General features: G+C 43.0%; 1 long non-coding RNA gene across 1 annotated transcript in view; it reads left to right on the forward strand.

The window, feature by feature from the left end:
- Positions 1 to 17,399: 17,399 nt before the first annotated feature.
- LOC129210765 (uncharacterized) overlaps positions 17,400 to 19,931 on the forward strand; it is a 31,040-nt gene continuing 28,508 nt past the window's right edge. The window contains exon 1 of the long non-coding RNA XR_008578625.1: positions 17,400 to 17,700. This is a non-coding gene — a long non-coding RNA (uncharacterized LOC129210765). The remainder of the gene's footprint in view (positions 17,701 to 19,931) is intronic.

Consider the following 19,931-nt stretch of genomic DNA (forward strand, 5'->3'; position numbering starts at 1 on the left):
TGAAATGACTTTGGCAGGAGCACGCCCCATTGTGTCCGACCCAAGCTGGAGAGATGAGCATGTAGGGAACCGGGACAAGGGCTGGCTGGTGGGAAGATAATTACTGACAAGTTCATTCCACTAATAAACAAAGACATAAATGATCACGCTATAAAGAAGAAGCAGGATTCTCTGGAGAAAGCCCTAGAGAGACCTAGTAAGGAGGAGAGATGTTTAGACAACAGTTTTACATTATACCACTTTGTAAAATATGTTCTGTTTTAGCTCCAAGCTTGAGTCCAGTTAGAGCTGCATCAGGGCTTAGGAAACAGCATGTATTTTAATGCCCTGTGAACAGGAATAGGTGATAACTAGTACATTTAAATATGAAAAGCGGAACTTTTCTCTGGGGGATGTGTTATTATTTTTTTTTATGGATTTAGTCTTCATAGTTTACGTTGCAGCTATAGCATTCCACTGGCAGTCATTTATCTACTGACTTAGATCTTTCAGGCTGTGGAAAACGCAGGATAAAGGAAAGAGAGAGAGGGAGAGAAAGTGGTGGTGGTGGGGAAGTTCTTTTTAATTTGCATTTCAGGGCTGAACCTAGGATCATAAATATACAGAAGTTAGCACCTTCCTTACATCCCTCCGCTATCTTATTTCCAGAGCATTACAGTGTGAAAACAATGGGATTAGGGCACTATATACTTCAATCTCTCTCACCCCCAATCCCTAAAGTAAGTCTAAACAGAGCTGGATTTCCTTCTGGTATAGCTGAAATTAAGACAAAGGGGTATGTCTGAGATAATTTTTTTTTTCTCTGTAAAACTTAATCTTAGAAAATGCCTGTCTGTGCTAGAGAAATGGCTTGCATGTAATATGACAACCATCTTTTATAGAGTCAAACCAGACTCACTGGGCTCTAATATTGTAAAGGAAAAAGCTTTACAGGTATAATTAACCTGTGGAATGCCCTTCCAGAAGATACTCTTGAAGTATTGGCACTAATAACATCTGTCTTCATAATTCAGGGCATCAGTGGCCTACTAGCTGAGATCAAGAAGCAATCTACTGTGTCCCTTCGTGACGTGACTCTGCTGAATGAATTAAGAGGTCGTGGTGACTTTTGTAGTAATGGTCACTGCTGGAGTTGGAGGAGGTTTTGGCTTCGAAGGGAAAGTCTGCAGTTATTTCCAGAAACGAGCAAGAGGGTGCAGCACGAGACCTGGGATGAGGATATCCCAGGCTGCTGCCGTGTGTGATGAGAAGAAGAAGGTCTGTGTGCACCAGGGAGGTTGGCAAAGGAGAAAGGTAGGTCATGGCAGGGGTTTGCCCATGCTCTTCAGCTCTCAAAAAACTTGAAATAACTAACTGAGATGGTGGACAAGTAGCGGCATTTGGTGCCTCAATGAGTATTGCTGATTTGCAAAGGAGCAAAAGTGAAGGTCTAAAAGGTCAGTGTGGTCCCATGGCTGAAACTGAGAGACAGTCTTGAGCCCAGAGCAATTCGGTGCTCAGCACAGCCATGCCTCTGATGCACGTGGGAGACAGCAGTGCCTTCATTCTACTCAAACAGCTCAGGGGTTCATGTACAAAACCTTTGAGGGAGATGGCCAGACACCAGAGTGTGTCTGGGTGTTGGTGAGTGCACACGGGGTGGGGCAAAGGACCACCCGTCCCCATCTGTTGAATCTGTTTCACTAAAGACTCATCTGTAAGGAAAGAAAAGTAGAAGCAAGGATGTGTGAATGAAGGGTCTCCAGAGAGATGATCCCTGGTCTGAGGATAACGGTGTTTGGAGATGAGCTGAAGTCCTGTTGTCTGGTGCCATGGGGACCATCTACAGGGGTACATGGATCCAGAAACACTGGTTCTCAGAAACTTTAATACCAAAATCATGGGAAACATTTGAACTTTAGATGACTCCAGACTTCAGCTGCAGTTTAGTAGGACTTTAAGGCTGGTGCTTTATATATATATATATATGGCATATATAAATACACACATACAATATATATATATGTGTGTGTGTGTATATTTATATATACGCCTTAGGGGGTTTTTTGATTCTGTCAAATAAATTCAGTCTCTCTTTCTTAAGCTAGAACTGGGGGAGACTCTCTTGTAGGAAGAGGTTTGATGGAGCCGTACTAGGCATTGGGGAATTTGCATCAGAGGTTCTTCAAATGTTTCATTCAAGGCCAGCTTGTTGTTAACCTGAATATTTGATTTGAAGTCATGCTGGTTTCACATGTCACGCTACCCTGGCACTGCGTGAAAGTGGTGGGAGGAGAGACTGGAGGGGGACAACGAGCAAGTAGGGAAGGATTTGGTTATCAAAGCAGAGGACTTAGATTCAAAAGTAATCGACAGAAGGAGATTACTTCGGCTCATAGTCCAGACAAGGGCTCTAGCCCAATAAATTAGACCACCTCCTCATACAAACACAAGCACCTCCATGTGCGTTACAAGGTTCATCCAGGGACAAGGAGATGATGCCATTGCTTTGCTGCCAACCTGGCCAAACAGCAGCTTTGCTAAAGCCCGACTCTCAAGAATATTAATAAAAATAAACGATTTTACCCTTTCTGGTCCTGCTTAGAGCAGGCTGCTAATAATGCCTTATGAGGCTGATACACAGTTCAATCAATAGTTTGATTTTTCTGCCCTAGAGCTGCCACAAACACAAACCCCACGCTAAACCGGCTGAGCAAGGAGCTGACCGCAGAGAGAGATGGAGACGGTGAAGGGGAAATGTGGGATGTGGTGCCTTGTGACTTCTAGGAAAGTCGGGCATGGGACTGCTCCTGCCAAGCCCCATCCGCCACAGCCACCGGCACATCCCGCTGAACCCACAGATGCTTCTCAGTGCCCGGTACCGGTTATTTATTAATTTCTGTGTCGCCTATGGAAACATTCAGGTTTGACAAAGGGAAAAAGCAATTCGGCGTCCTTTGATAGAGGGAGGTTGATTTTCATTCGAGACGGAATGGCTCATTTTTACCTTTTTAGCTCCTGGAAGAGTAAAAAGTGAGAGGTCAAACCTGCATCACCATGACAACCCCTGCAGTGAGGGTTTTTGAGCAGATGAAGGGGAGTGATAATGGAGCTGAAGTTTCTGCCCATTCTTGTAGTCGCTGGGCTTTTTGTTTTGTTTTTCCCTGTTTCTTTTCTTTAGGCCCTGCAAGGTGTGGCCCCATGCATTTTTCAGGGGCTGAAGGATAACAGTGGCCAGTTTAAAACACTGCCATGCTCTGAGATCAGTCCTTGGTATAGCACTGCCTGGGCACACGTAGGGTGTATATAAACCATATAAAAAAGCAGATCGTAAGAGCTAGTCATGGAAGATCAAATATCACCTCAGACACGTTCCCTACACTACTGTAGGTACAATACACCAGCAAGTGCAGTCATATTACCAGGTTTGCATCAAAGGGAACTCTCATCGCTGCCTTTCCTGGCAGCGTCTTTGGAGTCCAAAATTAAGCTCAATAAAACAGCCATTCTCTGAGGACAGCAGGCATTGTACTAATGAAGAAGTTGAAAATGGTGTGGGGGCCTAAGGTGATACACTCAGAGGGGTTGCAGGTGAAACTGGAAGCTTATTTGAGATGCTGAGCTCATGCCCTAGTTTACTAGACCTGCACAAGAAGGAATGTGTAAGAACAGATTGCAGATAGCTGAGGTTACAGCTATGGAGTAAAACCAAGTCAATCTGAAGTCACACAAACAATATCTCCCAAATTCTCATCTACCTAGAAAATGAGCCTCATCCAAGGAAAAACAAGCAAAAGAGTAGATTACTCATTTTTCTAACATCTCTTTTTATTCCAGGTACCTACTAAATCTTGTCTTTGCATAAGATGGGAAGCCCTCTCAGACTGGAATACATCTCCTTTGGCATGTAAATGTAGCACTTAGAATAGGTTGTCCACAAACCCCGTCTAGAGCCTCCAGATGTTTGAACATTATACTTCTGAAGAAGTTTTGCAACACCCTTCTTTACCTAAATCAGATACTCCACTTGTGGTTGCAAAAAAAATTAAACAGAAGAAGAAATACTAAATTGTGTATTAGAGTGTCAGAAAAGTTAATTTTGCTGGAAGATTTCACCAGTCAGACTTTAGTGAGATCCATACAGCCATCAGACCCTTATGCAGAGAAGAGGAATAGTCAGAGTTAACACTAAAAAAATTTTGAATGGCTATAAAATCTTGAATTGAAGCTGTTCTCTGTGCCCAAAGGATTAGGTTATTAAAGTTTTTGCAGTGAGGATGAATTATTCCATTTTTGCCTAGTGAGGGGTTTCTCATATCTTCTTCCAAAGTGGTGGATGTGTCCCTTATGTCAGTATGGAGCTACACAGCCCATCATCCAGAAAGGCAAACTGCAAAGAAAGAGCACAGCTATGGTCTGTCTACCACCAGATTTGAAACAATAGCTGCATCAACACATCCACCCAGCAAGAAAGCAAAGCTGGCCTATTGGGATCAGCCTGCAGATAAATCAAAGTAAATCTGAGCGATAGCGATATGATGTTGCAATAATAATTCACTCCTCATGCTGATTTAGAAGAGGAAGCCAATTCAGAGTTTCACAAGCACAAGGGCCAGCATAGAGCCCTGTGGGACAGTATGAAAGAGAATAATCAGTTCATATGGAAAGAAAGGGTAGGTTATCAATTGCATAACATACAGACCTGGCAGAAACCAGACAAGAGAATTTCTGGAAAGGCTTTGGATTATAATCTGTGCTTCAGACAACTGATTTATGAACTGTTGGAGTCTTGTATTTTAATCAACCAATCTGAAAAATTAGGTTAAATATGAAGCCTCTCTATGTGAGAGGATTGCAGCAACATTAATTTAAATGGGATGTTAGAATATGACAGAAAATGCAATTCCATCCTTACAGCGATGGGCCAGAAACCTCAACTTTCCTCCTCCTGCAGTGTGACTGGGCTCTCTTGAGTCAGACTTGAACTTTAGGTATGGTCTCAGAGAGGGGCAGATCTCCTGTCTGCTGGTGCAGCTCGGAACAAACACTTTTTGGGAGCTCATTCTTCAAGGACAAAATAATAAATGCCAATCACATTGGCATCAGACTATTTGGAGGCTTTAATTACATTTATTTGATTTTTTTATTCCTCACTGCAACTCTACTGAGCCATTTCCAAGCACACTGGAGTCAATGAAACTTGATGTTGTTTTCAATTTACTAACATCTCGTTGAAAAACAGATTCATCTCACTGTGGAAATGTACTGAAAAAAAATTGCAGCCATTCCTCTCCCCCCACCCCTGAAGAATAGTCAAGTGCCAGAGCTTTATTTTATGCTTTGCTCAGATATTATTTGGACATAAATGATACCCGGCAATTGTGCTTTCATTGAAATTATATCTTTAACATTGCAGGTGACTTGGCTGGAGCTCATAGACTTTTAATTTTAAGAAAAATCTTTCCCACAGCAACAGAGTGCTCAGTCTCAAGAAGAAAACCAGCCTAGAAAAGACCTACGGACTGGCACAGAAAGTGTGAAATACCACTTGAGCTCTGTAAGAACTCAATACAGTATCACCTAATGCTTGGGAGAAGAAAACCACAAGCAATGCATTTTTCTCTCTCCAGAACTGTTCCAGCATACCTTTTGTCCATGAAAGATGCTGGCATGGCGAGCAAATATTGCTGTCCACGGGTTAAAGTTCAAACGCATCACTTGAGTAGATGAGGAGTTCAACCAGGGCAGAATGACTAGCCATTTCCTTCGGGGAGTGGTGACCGTGGGGTGGGGAGAGATGTGGGTGTGTGGAGTAGGATGCAGACAGTCACAGCCCTTGTACAGCAATTACCATAAAGATTAAATAAATACAATAGCCTAATTTCACATGGAAGTACACTTTAATTAAGTCTCTGCAGAACAATGAGCTGCTTCCATAAGAGCTGTGAAAATCATCACTAGGGACTGTCCAGAGGAAGAGAGAAACAAACAAGAGAAGGTCTCTTTGTATAGAAAATATGTACAGGAAGTATTTTGAAAAGCTGTTCCCAGTTAATTTACCTAGGAAGAATTAATAACGAACTCCAGTCTTTTGCTCCCAGAGTCTCATGGTGCTTACCAGACTGAGGGAGAAACAATCCATTTGCAGACTAATTGCAAGAGCATCGCAGTGTACTGTGTGTGATGTGCACCAACGGGCTTAGCTAGGCTGAAATGCAGTTGCTTCTGGGCTGGAAACTCTTGTGCGAGATAAACTTCAGGTGTATAAGGAAAAAACTGTTTTTCCAACAAAGTTCATGATGTTAACATGGTCAGGTACAGAGTTCAGGAGGAGGTGCTAAGAGAGCATGACCTGTAAAACTTCCCTTTGCTCAAAATACATTTCCCATTATTTTCTTTATCTTCCTGTATGGTCAGAGTTCCTAATGCACTGAAAATGAACAAATTTGCCACTAACATTTCTACAAATGCCTGGATGCGCTGCTTGAGCACAAGTAAGCTTGGCCAAGTTCATCATTATTCTCTTCTTGAGACGGGGATGCCCAACAAAGGAATTTCAGCTGCCGAGTGCCACATCAGCCACCCTATGACTTGTGACAACTTTGAACTGAATAACACCTACAGAAGAGGTACCTTCATTTCAGAGACAGAGTTGAGACGGTCCCTAAACCCCAGCCAGATACAAATCTTCGCAGTTAGGTGCAGGTAACAGAGCAGTTTGATGACCAGCTTGATGTTTCTGAAGCATGATTTTGCCTCGAAGCCTCGATGAATAGTGAGTATAAATTACCAATGATCTACTTTTTTATCTCATAATACATATTATAGATGATTTTTTAAAATTTTTTTTTTTTTTAAACATTTTATCGCTTCAGAGACTGTCAACTGATAGCTTTCAGCTGTGCAAGGCTCAGGCAGGTTAGACCTTGGGAAGCACAAAAATCACTTGATGCTCATCTTATATCAAGGTTGTAGAGGCTTTTGGCCAGGCACTGCTTTTCTTTGCTCCTTTTGTGTCTATGCAGCTAGGTAACATAGCTGGGTCCAGCTCCGTGGCTGCTGTCTTGGGCATGACTGCACTGCAACCGGAAAATCATTACAACCAGAAAATCAGCTCTCAGTGCAAACAAGTTTCTGCTGTCTGTTTGAAAGAGAGTTGAGGCACTTGTGGAGGTTTAATCGAAATCTGAATACATGTGACTGAAATCGGCTCTCTGTGATTATTTATACAAGTAAATCTCTGCTTCTCACAAGTTCCCAGAAATCAAATGCCAGCCTTGTATGATCATTTTTTAAAGGAGTAAATATTTGTTGAAAATTCTTTGCTGTATTAATTTTACTCTGCCTTCTCTCAGGCAGCCCTGATAGGGATGGAGAGACTTCTGGTGTGCATCGATCAGCCTAGGGAAGAGGGACCAAAATAGCTGATTATTTGGTCCATAACGTGTTATCCTCGGAATGAAACCCAAACTTTTTAGGCAGCTAGGCAAAGTTCTTAAAATAGCTTGTTTTCCCCCTACGTCTGCATACCCAACTAAAATCTTCCAGGAAATGATCCTTATTTCAACACTAGCTATGTCAGGTACAGGTATTTTAAGCAGGAAGTAGTTTAAGCAGCACTGCATATTTCCATGTTTTCCTAAACCCCACTTCCAAGCACATCTGCCAGTTTATAACTTGACAGTCAGCCACCACTATTTTTTTTAATGCTGTATAATGTTGTCAGTCCCTGCTGCTGACCTTTTTTTTTGTTTTTACTTTCTCTGTTGAGTTTTTTTGGGAGGTTGGGGGCTTTTTTGGTTTGGGGTTTTTTTTTGTGGTAACCCTTTTACCTTCTTTTTCCCTGCTCAAACCCATTAGCAGGATGTTGTGCAATATGGTGCTTGTCATCTGTTTCAAAGACACAGTGATGAGATACAGGTATGCCAGATGGATAAACCTAGTGTGACTAATTATTGTGTATTTGCCTTTAATTATTATCATTTATTACCAGAGAAAAGACAATAGAGGTTCCCAGACTCGGAAGGGAATGTCGGCAGAAGGGGAATTTTTTTTTTTTTTTCCAAGCGACTGGCACATCAGCAAGAAAAGTTTTCTTCCTGGGAATAAATACAAGCAAACATCAAGACAAGAGGAGTCAACATGATCCATGCAATACTCTCTCTGACACATACTCAAGGATCAGATATCTCACAGCTAATAAATAGTTTCTTTGTAGCTATACAACAGCTATTCTCTTGCCTGAATGTCCATGCAGGGCACAAGGATTGTATGGATATCCTTCAGTCATCTGCATGGGTATCTGCTGTGGGTTACAAGGTAGCCTGCTGTCCTCTCTCTCTGGTCCGGTCCCAGCAGACGTGTACAGCCCTGGCTCTGCCCTTTTGGCACCTACAGAAAGGGGAGTGATCTGGCGCTCAGGTGAATGGGAGATGAGGTTTTTGATTGATCCATAAGACAGATGTACGTTACTTTCTCTGTGGAGAGGTGAAACCTGAGGTCCTCAAGCTGCAATGTTTGAACAAATTAGGCTTGAGGTAGCAAACATTGTCAAAGGTTTCTGTGCCATCAGGCTGAGCTCTCAAGCCTTTAAATGGAATTTGGCTCCATATGTGACCTTAACATGCAGGATTTCTACAGAGTTTGGCATAGACGTAGATTTTCCTCTTTAAAATTATAACCTTCTTTTCAGTTAGATCCCCTCACAAACATACATCCATTATAAACATGTGTTGTTATAAACCAAACATTTTAAAACAAAGAGGATGTTTCTGCTGCACCTCAGTAGGCATAGGACAAACATTTTGCTCAGCTCAGGACCCACAGCCTGGCATGCTGGACTGCTTTGAAGGCTAGAAGGTTGACAATGGTAGGAAACTTTCGGAAGTGTTAATACTGTGGTCCCAAAAGCTGCTTTCAGTTTACAGCTGAATCAGTTACAATTTACAAGTGCAAGCAGGATTATGATGGCTCATAAGTCTGATCTTCTTGCTTATGGGGCACAGCACTTTAATTTGGGAGCAGCCGCACTGATTCGGTAAACAGATTGAGGAAGAGCTTCAGATTTAGGCTTTAAAATTCATAAGGACCTGATTTAGTACCTTTTACACTGGTATTTTAGCATATTTGCTCTATGGCTAAATTGCATCGTAACCTAGAGGACCAGTCTATCGTAGATAATACAAGACATAATCAATGTCACCAGGCTGCTGAAATATTTCTATATATAGTATTTGTCAGACAAATACATGCAAAGGCATTACAAAAACAAAGTCCGTACATGGATGATTTGCAAACAGGAGAAAAGGCTAAATTTGCCACTGTTTGCTCTGAACAGCTTACCCAGATTACAGGCCAATTTTGTTTTGGACAGAAATATTTTCCATCGCAGAGTCTGCTAAAGTCTAAAGAGTACTATTCCTTTGGCCGCAGGATGGGCTGAAGGGCTGGGTTGTATTTTGGGATCGGCAGCTCTGACCATCTCCCTTTAACCCCTTTGAACACAGTTTGATTGGGACTTGATTGAGCACTTAATAGTCTGTGATTGCCTTGATTGTGGACATCTACTTTTAAACCAAATGCAATGTCATATCAAGAAAAAACTGCCCCTGATAACTAAAAATTATTGCATTAAGTTGGCAGGCTGAGAATTAAATATGCAGAATCAGCCTAATGAAATAACTCGCCTTTGGTTGCAAGAGCCTTCATCATTCTTAAGAAGATTTAAAGCTAATCTCACTTGGAGCTGTTTCAGTCCAATTATTTTTCAGGAATTTTTGGGCTTTATTTTTCTTTTCAGCAGCATTATTCAGTCTTGACAATTTTTATTTTGTTATTTTTTTGCATATTGAGTAAATGGGAAATCAGTTCAGAACCATTCTTAAGTAGAAATGAAATGCCCCGTAATCCAATTTTGATCAAAATTCGTCTTTGATTTTCAGGGACCAACCAGCCTGTGCAGTTATCTCCGCACTGCACAGAGTTGATAATAAAGCAAAGTAAAGCTCGCATTCTTTTCCTATCGCACATGGTGGGAACGGGGCATTGTTCAGCTGGAGAACAATGTGCTGTTCCCCCAGCGTGTGGCAAAGCAGCAGAATGGCAAGAAGATGATTTCTCCCTGTGCTTCTACTTTTGTTTCTCAAATGTTTACAGGTCCGAGTAAACCTTTCCTTTCACCTCTGGGTGGGTGGTTGTCTTCCCTGGAAACCTTCCTGTCTCCCTCTCCTGATGCCTTGTGTTTGCAGAAGATAGCTCACGACTGCAGCACCTTTTCCAAAAGCAGTCTTGAGAAGGAGAGACAGATTCAGTTGTCTTCACAGACCTGTTTTACAGCTCTTCTGCCTTCCACTTCAGTATCAATTGCCTTTTGGTTATGCACAGAAAAAGGAGCCAAAATCCATCACAAAACTACAATCCCTTTCCAATTAGTGACTGCACAATCAGGCCTTGTATGTCTTATATGGCGCATGGAGGTATTCCATATTCCATGGTTTTCTGCTTTATGCTGGCTTCAGTGATTCCAGCTAAGTTCCTAACTGGCTTTTATTGCAGCAGCAGTACCTCAAGAAGGCCTTGCACTTTTCTTGTGCAACATCAGCAAAATTGATGGCTTTGAAACGGTTGTTTGCAATCAAGCAAAGCAGCTTCATTCCTCCCATAAATGTCCTTCTTCCTTCCCACCGCTCATTTCCTCACCAGATCCTCCTAACTATGGGACAAGCTTTTCTCCACGTTCATTTTTCTCTCACATCAGTTTACTTCTTTACGTTCTCAGAGTTCCTGAGTATGTTTATGTTCCTTGCCACTTGCAGTGGCTGTGCGTTGATGTTGCTTCAGGTAGATAAGCAATGGAGAGAAAATAAATGGTTTGAGGAACTCTGGGAACAATAGTGGGAGTTGTAAGTGGGGGGACAGGCAGTAGAGAATAAGAATAGAAGGAGGGGAATTGTTTGGTGCTTAAAAATCTCTGGTCTTCACTGCCATATTAATGGAATGTGACCATTATAGAACTTCCTTTTCTTCAAATTCACACTGAATGCTGTAAAATACTCATTCATATAAATACTGTCAGCTTTTTCTTCTCCAGGTTAAGGGTAGTTTTAAAAACATCTCATGATTACAAACACATGATCCAGAACTGATAGCATATATACAAGCTGTGTTGTTGGAGAGGATTCCCAGATCTCTGAAATTTTAAGAACTAGAAGAAGTTCCCACCATGCTGTGGTTCAAATAATGAAAAAGTCATTTGTTCCAAGAGCAGCAGGTACAGGAATACTTGCAGATTTTATACATCTAGATTTGGCTAGTTGCATTCATACGGACATCTCCCAGGGTGCTAGTCCTTGTCCCCCATCCCCCAAAAAGTAAATAGTAAAAGTTACGTTATAATGCAAAAGGTGTTTTCCTAGGTTGAGGCAGAGCATTGAATACCAACAAGTTTTATCAACTGACAGAGCTTCTTTTCCAGGAATCTGTCAGTGTATCATCTATCCACATGAACCGCATGGGCTTCTGAGCCCACAGGATTCTGCAAAAAAGCTTGTATGGGAGGACTGCACTCCTGTGTGCAGCGGGGCTGCGCTTGGAGAGGAGCCTGGCTGCATTGCCGAGTCCGGGTTGTCACATAAAACAATTATCAGATGGGGGATACATTGTTAAATAATCATACTTTTATCGCAACTTTCAATTGTCCCCTAAGGGGAAAGTTAGGAGGGGTAACACATCAGTATGAGATATGATTAAACGCAACTCTCTGGTACCCTCTCAAGACACATAGCAAATGTTTTCTTTTCCTTCGTGGCAGGAAGCACCCATGCTCGTAACTAAAGAATATGAACTTTTCAAAGAGATTGGGTTGTCTTTCCAAGTTACCTTTATTTTCAGTTACCCCTCATTAGTTACCTTCTTGTTTGTGTCTATTCTTTTCAATACATCTTGCAGTTTCTTGCCGCTTCACCCTTTCTGTTTCCCTCCCCATCTAACCTTAGAGCATTACTCTCTTTCTGAAAATCTGCCTGCTGGTATTTTCCATGAATCCATCTGCATTGAATTATTTATAGATACAATAAAGTCCGCTTTTGTCTAATGTTTATTTTCTTTAATAACAAGAAACATGGGGAAAATGTTCCAAAGAACCGAAAAAGGACTTGACTTTTCCTGGACGCTAGGCAACGGTAGCCAAAAAGTACAAAACAAGCTGTAGGATGTTCGTAAGATGCCTTCTAAAAATAATAATCTTAGTACGTTGGTATCTAATGTGCTTTTTGCATTTGTTATAATTCCCAGATCTAAGCCTTGGTTATAATCCTGTCATGTCACTCCTGAGGCTCTAATGGATGATGAGTTACTGTGGAGGCAACCAGGAGCGATAAGCAGATGGATTACTGCTGGTAGAGCCAGATCTCTGCTACCTGTTTTCCTTGTCCTGAGTGTTTTAAACAGGTCATGGAGGTCTCTTCTGCTGGTCATTCCTGACCAGTGGGTTTATCTTGTATCTGGTAAAAATTAGAGCAAACAATATATCTTACTTAATGAGTCATTGCTAGTCCTTTGTTACCTTTTACTGCTTGTTTGAATTTTTCTTTTCATTATGATTTAAAGGCTTTTCCCATCTCCTTTCCAGTGGAGGGTTTATGTTGCTCATTTGCTTCTTTCTTCCCTTCAATTATGCGAGTCATGCAAGCATTTCCCCTTGAACACTTTCCAGCTCCCCCCACCCCATACCTCACCCCTCCGTGTCCTCCCCCTCATTTACACAGCTCCATTCTCCGCCGTGTTTCCTGCACTGCCTACACTAATTGCACTTAGCATGGATGCGGTGGGGGAGGGAGTACGGAAAGGGAGAAGGTAAAGAAAGGACTTCTGAGGAATCTGGGTGAGTTATAACTGGAGACTCCTCTGCACATGTGAAAGATGGAAGACATAAAATAGGCAACAGAAGGAGGGGGAGAGAGGAACAGATTAAAGTCCAGGTGCAGGGTGGCCAGAGACAACCTCAGGGTGGGGGCATGTTGGTTCTCTTCTCTTCGGAGGGAGCAAGGAGGGACCTGGAAGCTGTAGAAATGGGAGCTCAGGAGACCCAGTCCCTGCTCTCCACTCCATCCACCTGATGCAAAAGCCGGAGGGTATGGCTTCGGGAGCCCTCCTTGCCACCTCTCCTGGCAAAAGGTTATTGAACACATGGGAGTGGTTATTTTTTTTCTCACTTATTCTGTTTCTTTCTCTGTTCCATACCCCTTGACCACTTGTACTATTGCAATTGCTTGTCTAAAAGACATCTTCACTGCCTCTGCCCCCACTCCAATTTTTAAACCACAGAAAAAAGTAGGACGCTGACACCACAGAAACGGCGTGCCACACACGTCGTGGCTGTTCTTGCAGGCTGGGGATGAAATCTGCCTGGAGGACTTGCAAAGTTCAGTCCCTACGCTCCCCACAGCATGTCATGGCTGTGAACACTGCCTCTTTCTCAGAGCAGCTTTTAAGCATGAGCATTTACCTCAGAAAAAACAAACACACACCATCAAACCACCTAACTAACAAACAAGTCCTCAGGGACCGGCAGCTCCCAAAATCAGCACTCAGTACTCTCTGAAACTTCACTCATTTGGATTCAAAGGTACCTGGATGCAGAACACTTGAGCTAGAGAAACTGCACATCTGTGGCACGTACTTCCTTATTTATTTATTTATTTGCCAATCTCACACCTGCCTGCTTTAGCTGATCTCTAGCTATCAAATTGTGATGGAGCAAAAGTAATAAAATGCCAGCAGGATAGCAAATCCTGCCTGAAGTTCTCCCATAGCTCAGACAGACCTAGAAGATGCACAATTCAATTAAAAGAAATACAAAGTTTTTCCTCGCTTCACCTTGCCATTTTTCCCTTCTCTTCTGTGCATTTCATATATCCCTCTATATATATAAATAAATACACACACACGCACGCGCATACGCACATACACGCACAAACCCACCCCTCCCCTTTCCAATCCTTCCTTTAAGGTTTAATTTAACAATAACATTTGCGATCGGGGTCCTGAGCATCTCAAGGGCATTGCGCTTGAAATTGCACACACTCCGCACCATTTATCATAGCCTGACATGTGTCATGTTCCAGACTGCAGCTCCAAGAGGTTACAGCTCACGACTGCTCCTTTGTTGATCAGCTGCCGAGACAACTGAGGCACCTTTCTTTCTTTTTTTCTTTCTTTCCTTCTTTCTTTTTTTTTTCTTTTTTCTTTTTTTTTTTTATTATTAAAGCCGCACCATCCTCTTTTCAGAGGGTTCATTCTGGCACAATAGAAAAAGCAAACGAATTCTTCTCCACGCTCTGCAGTCTCCCCACCCGATCTTCATCAGCACCAATTCAGATCATTTTTACCTTGGGCTTGATAGGAGAGCCTGGGCTGGTTAATGTTACTGCTTAATATTGACTATAAGATGGATAAACTATTTTCAAGGTAGTTCTTCAGGAGAAGAACAGAGCATGTTAAGTCCTAAGGATATTGGGGGACAGTGGTAAGGTAGTCCCAAAGTGCTTTCCTGTGGCAAAATCCAGGCTTGCCAAGCCAGTGATCTTCTTCCGTTGCTGAACTTCAGTCCTGCAACTTTGGGGAAACGAATTTTCTCTTCTCAAGAGCTTCTACTTCATTTACTCCACCCCTTCTCCTTCACCTCCTTGGTGCTTTGCAGAGATCTTGCTGAGTGCAAAGCACCTGAGACCTGCATGTATCTTTGCAGAAATGATGCGTACAGCAATTCAACAAACCAGGCTGTTTATAAAGCATATTGACAAGAGCCACTGAATTGCATTCATAAATCACTTGTAGTTCTTACTTCCGCCAGTCTTCATCCTGCCAATCGACATTTGTATAGGGTATGGGTATGGGTGTCATTGCAACTTAATGTGTAAAGGATGCAAGGTACTATTGATAGAAAGGGGTTTTGAATACTGGTCTAAGATATGAACAAAAGCAGGATTTGTTTTTTTCTGCTTTCTAAGGAAAACTGGCATATCAAGTGAGTTAATAATTTCTTTTTCAACTGTTTATAATGAACAGGACTTGAAGGCAAGAAATGCTGATTTCTCTATTTTCTCTCCTCATTTTCATGTTCAGCTCTTGTCCTGGAAGACTTCAAGCCTGAATGTTCAGGTCCCAAAGTCTGTGTTTTGGAACGATACTTGATCTTTCAGATTCCTGTTCCCCTCTGAGCTCTAAATCACGCGATGTTCGTCACCACCTGTTAGCATCAAGCACAGCCTCTGCGGACACAGTTGGAGTTGTCTTACTTTCTCTCGCACTCTCAGCTCTTGCTGATGGATATTTTCAGAGGTTTCCTTGGTTTAGAGGCTCTTGATTAATCAGAAGTGCCAGATGGGAAGGCTCAACTATGACTACCACGTGTGTGTCACACACCTATTAGATTCACAAATGGAGGGGTTTCTTGCCATTGGCCTGCAAGATTTTGCACTCTGTCCTTCATTATATGTTTGTTGCGGCCACCCATCTCAAAATTCTTTGCTTTCCTGTTCAACATGTTCCTCTTTACCAGTCTAGCCAGAATAATGCTTTGCTGTCTGAAGGATGCCGCATTTTCTCCCCATTTCTCAAGGAGCGGAAAGTCCAGTCTCAGGGCTGTAGCTGGGTAGTCCGACACTCACAGCATCCTCTCCGAGCTGCTCCCAGGCTCAGCACGGAGCTGGGTCCCCACTGCCTGCGCTGCACGCTCCCCGTGCATTGCTGCTTGCGTCCCTGACCTTGACTCATGCCTGATCCCTGCCCTCCCCCTCTGCCAGCGCCGAGGCACCTGCCCGGCTCTGCGGGGATGATGTAGTGCTACCAGCTGGGATGGCGTAAAACAACGGCAGGACCCGGCCAACTTTCAGTCACATAACTCTCCCTGTCCCGGGGAATGCAACCACCTGCACGGTCTCGCCTTCCCCCACACTGAAGGATGAAGGTTTAGCAAAAGTAGGACAAAGCACAGAGAACAGCCATGGGTAGAGACCACCGTGAATGCTGTTTCTCCATCAGTTTACCACCCTGCCTGTGTATGGCTGATGCTGGCACTGCTCCTCTGCCCTCGAGCAGCAAGGAAGCTTTATGCTGCTTGACTGCACAGTCTTGAACGAATATAATAGCACCCCACAACTTCTAGTGAGACTTACTGAGGATATTTAAGAGGGTTGGAGCCATGTTATTTATGGGGGGGCTGTGCCCAGGGTGTGCCGGTGCCTCGCTCTGTTTTTAGGACAGCTGTTCCCATGAAAGCTGCTACGGTGTTTTAATTCCTAGCTCCAGACCGCACAGGGGCCAGTCTAGCCCCCAGCAGTGTTCAATGGAAGATGAATAATTTTAAGGGTATTTTGCAGATTTGCAAGGAGGAAGTAAGGAGGCTGATGAAGTAAAAAAAAAGAAGAGCGTATGCTATCGTCAAAACTAAAAAAAAAAAGCCCCTCGGCTTTCCCCCTCCAAGAAGAGATATTCTCATCCTAATGTTACGCAGAAATGGGGTCCCTTTGGGCTGGGAGTGAAACAGATCCACCGATACTCTAGGCGTAATAGAAAAGCGATGAGGAAAGCAGCACACATAGTAATCAGGCAAGCGGTCAGTGTTTCAGCTGAGACCATCCGCTGAATATCTCAACCATGAAGTAGTGCTAAGAGTGGATTCAGAATTGGCTGAACATCCTGGTCTCCCTGTGGAAGGAAATATGGCTAGAGCAGCCTCTATTTATTGGGTTGGCATTGGGGGATGCTGGAAGTTAATTGGCTCCTCAGATATGAGGAATAAAAGTAACCTTGGGTCCCTCTGTTAACAAGAAAAGGAGATAACCACCAAGCCGAGCAACATATAAATAAGAGGAGAACAAATAATGACTTAAAAAAAGTATTTAAGTGCAATCAGGCAGAGCTGCCTGAGATATCTGAGGAAAGAATAATGACATGTGTACAGTAGACACAATGTAGATTACAATTTATAACAGGATACAGGATGGAGCCAGCACTTGATTAGGGAACCATGTTACAAATTTTTCAGCATATGTCCTCTGTTTTTCTTTGCCTTGGCATAGAAGGCTGGGCACTGCTGGTAAGTAAATCAGATCGTCAGAAAATGCCCATGTTGATGAGAATTGCAGGATCCAAGGAAATTAACTTGACTTGTATTTTAGACAGTTCTGCCATATCCATTTCTTGCCCAGAGCTGTCAGCTGGGAAATTGTGCCTGCTTACAGCTTTAATCAGAGATAAAAATTATCCCTAGTTCACAAATATGTTTCTCAAGAAGATATGTCAGTAGCAGAGAAAGGCTTCTCAGTATACAGTTCTGCACGTCTTGCGCTAAAACGTGTCATATACTGAAGTGTTTTGTTCTCCGCATAACACCCTCAGACTCAACCGATTGCCCAGCCTGGGCAAGGGGAAGTCCTCCAGAAGGAAACACAGGGAGCTTCTGCTGATGAGTCCATAGGGCCTTAAACCTCCTTGGGTGTCTGCTTGCTCTACTTGGCTGCCTACGAACCATTCGCCTGATTGCCAGGGAAGAGATCAGGAAGGAAATTTTGATTCGATCTGATCACAAAGGCTGCTGGTGCTTCTTCGATCTTCCTCTGTGGCTTAAGGCTTGGTCTCCCTCCTGGATGTCTTCACAGCTGCGTTTCCTGCTGTTGTTCGGACCCGATGCTTCAGGACAGTTCTTGACCATTAACACCAGTAAGTTGTGCTCGCCGGTGGGAAGGGGAGAGGTTGTGATGTGCTATTTCTTGTGAAGAGTCAGGTTATGATAAAAAGGAAGCGGTCTTCACGAATAGGGTAATCCTTTCCACTTAAATGTGTTTTCCATGCCAGCCTGGTAACTTCACAACCCTCGGAGTATTCTAAATTAAAGACAGCAATAGCAGAACAACAACAAAACCAGGAATGCGAATGACACAGTAGCAAAACAGACAGCAAATGGCTGACAAGGGATGTTTATGTGTCGCACGGTGTTATTTCGGCTGCTCTGCTTGTCCAAATCCCCCTAGAAAACCGAGAGAGCACAAGCAGCTAAATGAAGGCTCCTTGCAGGGCAGGGGCTTGCCGCATCCCAACGTCTGTGTGCATACCGGCGTGGGTGTATTTGTGTGTGTACGGTGGGGAGGAGGGAAGCTTGTCATTGTGTTTTCTTTTCTAGACAGGCATAAACACCCCTGTTTATTTCCAGGATGCCATCTAAATTCAAAATTAGCATAAGCTGATGATGTTAATTGATTTATATGCATGCAGGCAGTGCTTTATCAAAGGTAGAGGGACATAAGGTCGTTCCCCTAAGGGTCTCCAGGGAACAAGTACCCATCTGAGATAATATTGAGATTGGCATAGTTGGGTATATAACTGCTTCCAAGTATGAAGAAATTGAGTTCTTTGTCATTAGCAAAAAAAAAATAAAAAAAAATTAAAAAAAAATCCTATTAATATTGTAATTCTCCTTTTAATAAAGGCTGCCCTCGTTGAGGTCTAGGAAAGTGCCCTCCAGGTCCACCAAGGGGTGGCCCGGGCTGCAGCTGGCAGGCTGGCTGCCTTCCCAGAGAAGGGAAAAGTTGTGTCGAACTGGCCATCTGAGCAAGGCTCTAGAAATTTTGTTCCCTTCAGGTCAATCTACCGCAGCCATCGTGGAAATATCAGAACACTTCCTTGGAGGAGATCAGCGATGACACTGAGACAGCGGGGACTGACAGGAAGCTCTCTGCTTTCTAAGGATATTTCATGAAAATATTTGCCCAGAGCTGTACCAAGAGCAGAGCCAGAAGAGAGCCTGGGCTTGCAAGTGGCAGAGGAGGGAAAATGTGTCCCCTTTTGCACTGCCACCACCTCAGAAGTGGAGGGAAGGAGAGGTCACATTCACTAATATACTGTGCCCAAATTCCTCGCTATTGCTACTGGTTTTCACCATCTATTTTAAAAAAAACCTTAATCTTTGCTAAGCATGAAAATGGGTTAATCCAAATTGATAGTTAATTGTTCTTTTTTTTCTTTTCCTTTTTTTTTTTTTTTTTTTTTTATCCCCCTGGGTAATTTTGGGGGATCCAGAAGTGGAATCCAGCTAAAAAAAAAAAGTCTCCCTTTTGTAAGCAAACCTCCCCTGCCTGGCAAATTGGGAATTTTGCCATCCCTAATGGCAGCTGCAGTATCTGACTACTGTCTGACTAAGTAGGAGCTGGATGAGGCCACCTTTACACTGAACAATCCCATATATCAGAGGCCATCCCTTTGAATTCAATGGCTTTACTGGTGCTAAGAGAGGATATTGGAAACTTAGTCTTAAATCAGACCTTTCGGGTAATAAGCAGCAATGAATGGAAGAGAAAAGGAAGCAGGAGGCTTATAGGATTTAAGGAGTTTCTTTTGAAAAAAGAATCCACCCTGCTGCTGATGGCCAGATGCTCATGTGTGTCTGGAGATGTGCAAATAAAGCGGGGTGTAAAGCTGTTAGTGGTGGTTCACAGCAACAGACTAGCTCCTGTCAAGGAAAAGCAGGTTAGGTAAACTTTTCAGGTGTTTGGAGGTGAATCTTTTCATTTGTGCACAGCCCTCGTTTGACCCAACTATTTCACATCATTACCAATTGCTTTGTTCGTACGTATCAAACTTCCTTCTTGTGCTTTATTGGTTTCTGCTCTTGCTGACCTCTTCCAGCAGTTTACTTTCTAACATCCTGAAAGCTTCATCATGACTGTTCAGCACACCTCACCTAGGGCTGAGATTAAAAGTTAAAAAAGAGAAAGACTGAACACAACAGGAGAGAAAACAGAAGAGCTTTTGGCAGCAGCCTGGTGACACTCTGGGGTAAGTGAAATGGGATGGGTAACCACCTGGAATAATGGCAGGGGAAAAAAAAAAAAGAGAGAAGAAACTCAAACAGCAGGGCCTGAGTGAGAGTATTAGTGGAAACAGCAAGCTGAGCA

Source organism: Grus americana, chromosome 10 (assembly GCF_028858705.1).
Source record: "Grus americana isolate bGruAme1 chromosome 10, bGruAme1.mat, whole genome shotgun sequence".
In the NCBI taxonomy this organism is placed as follows: domain Eukaryota; kingdom Metazoa; phylum Chordata; class Aves; order Gruiformes; family Gruidae; genus Grus; species Grus americana.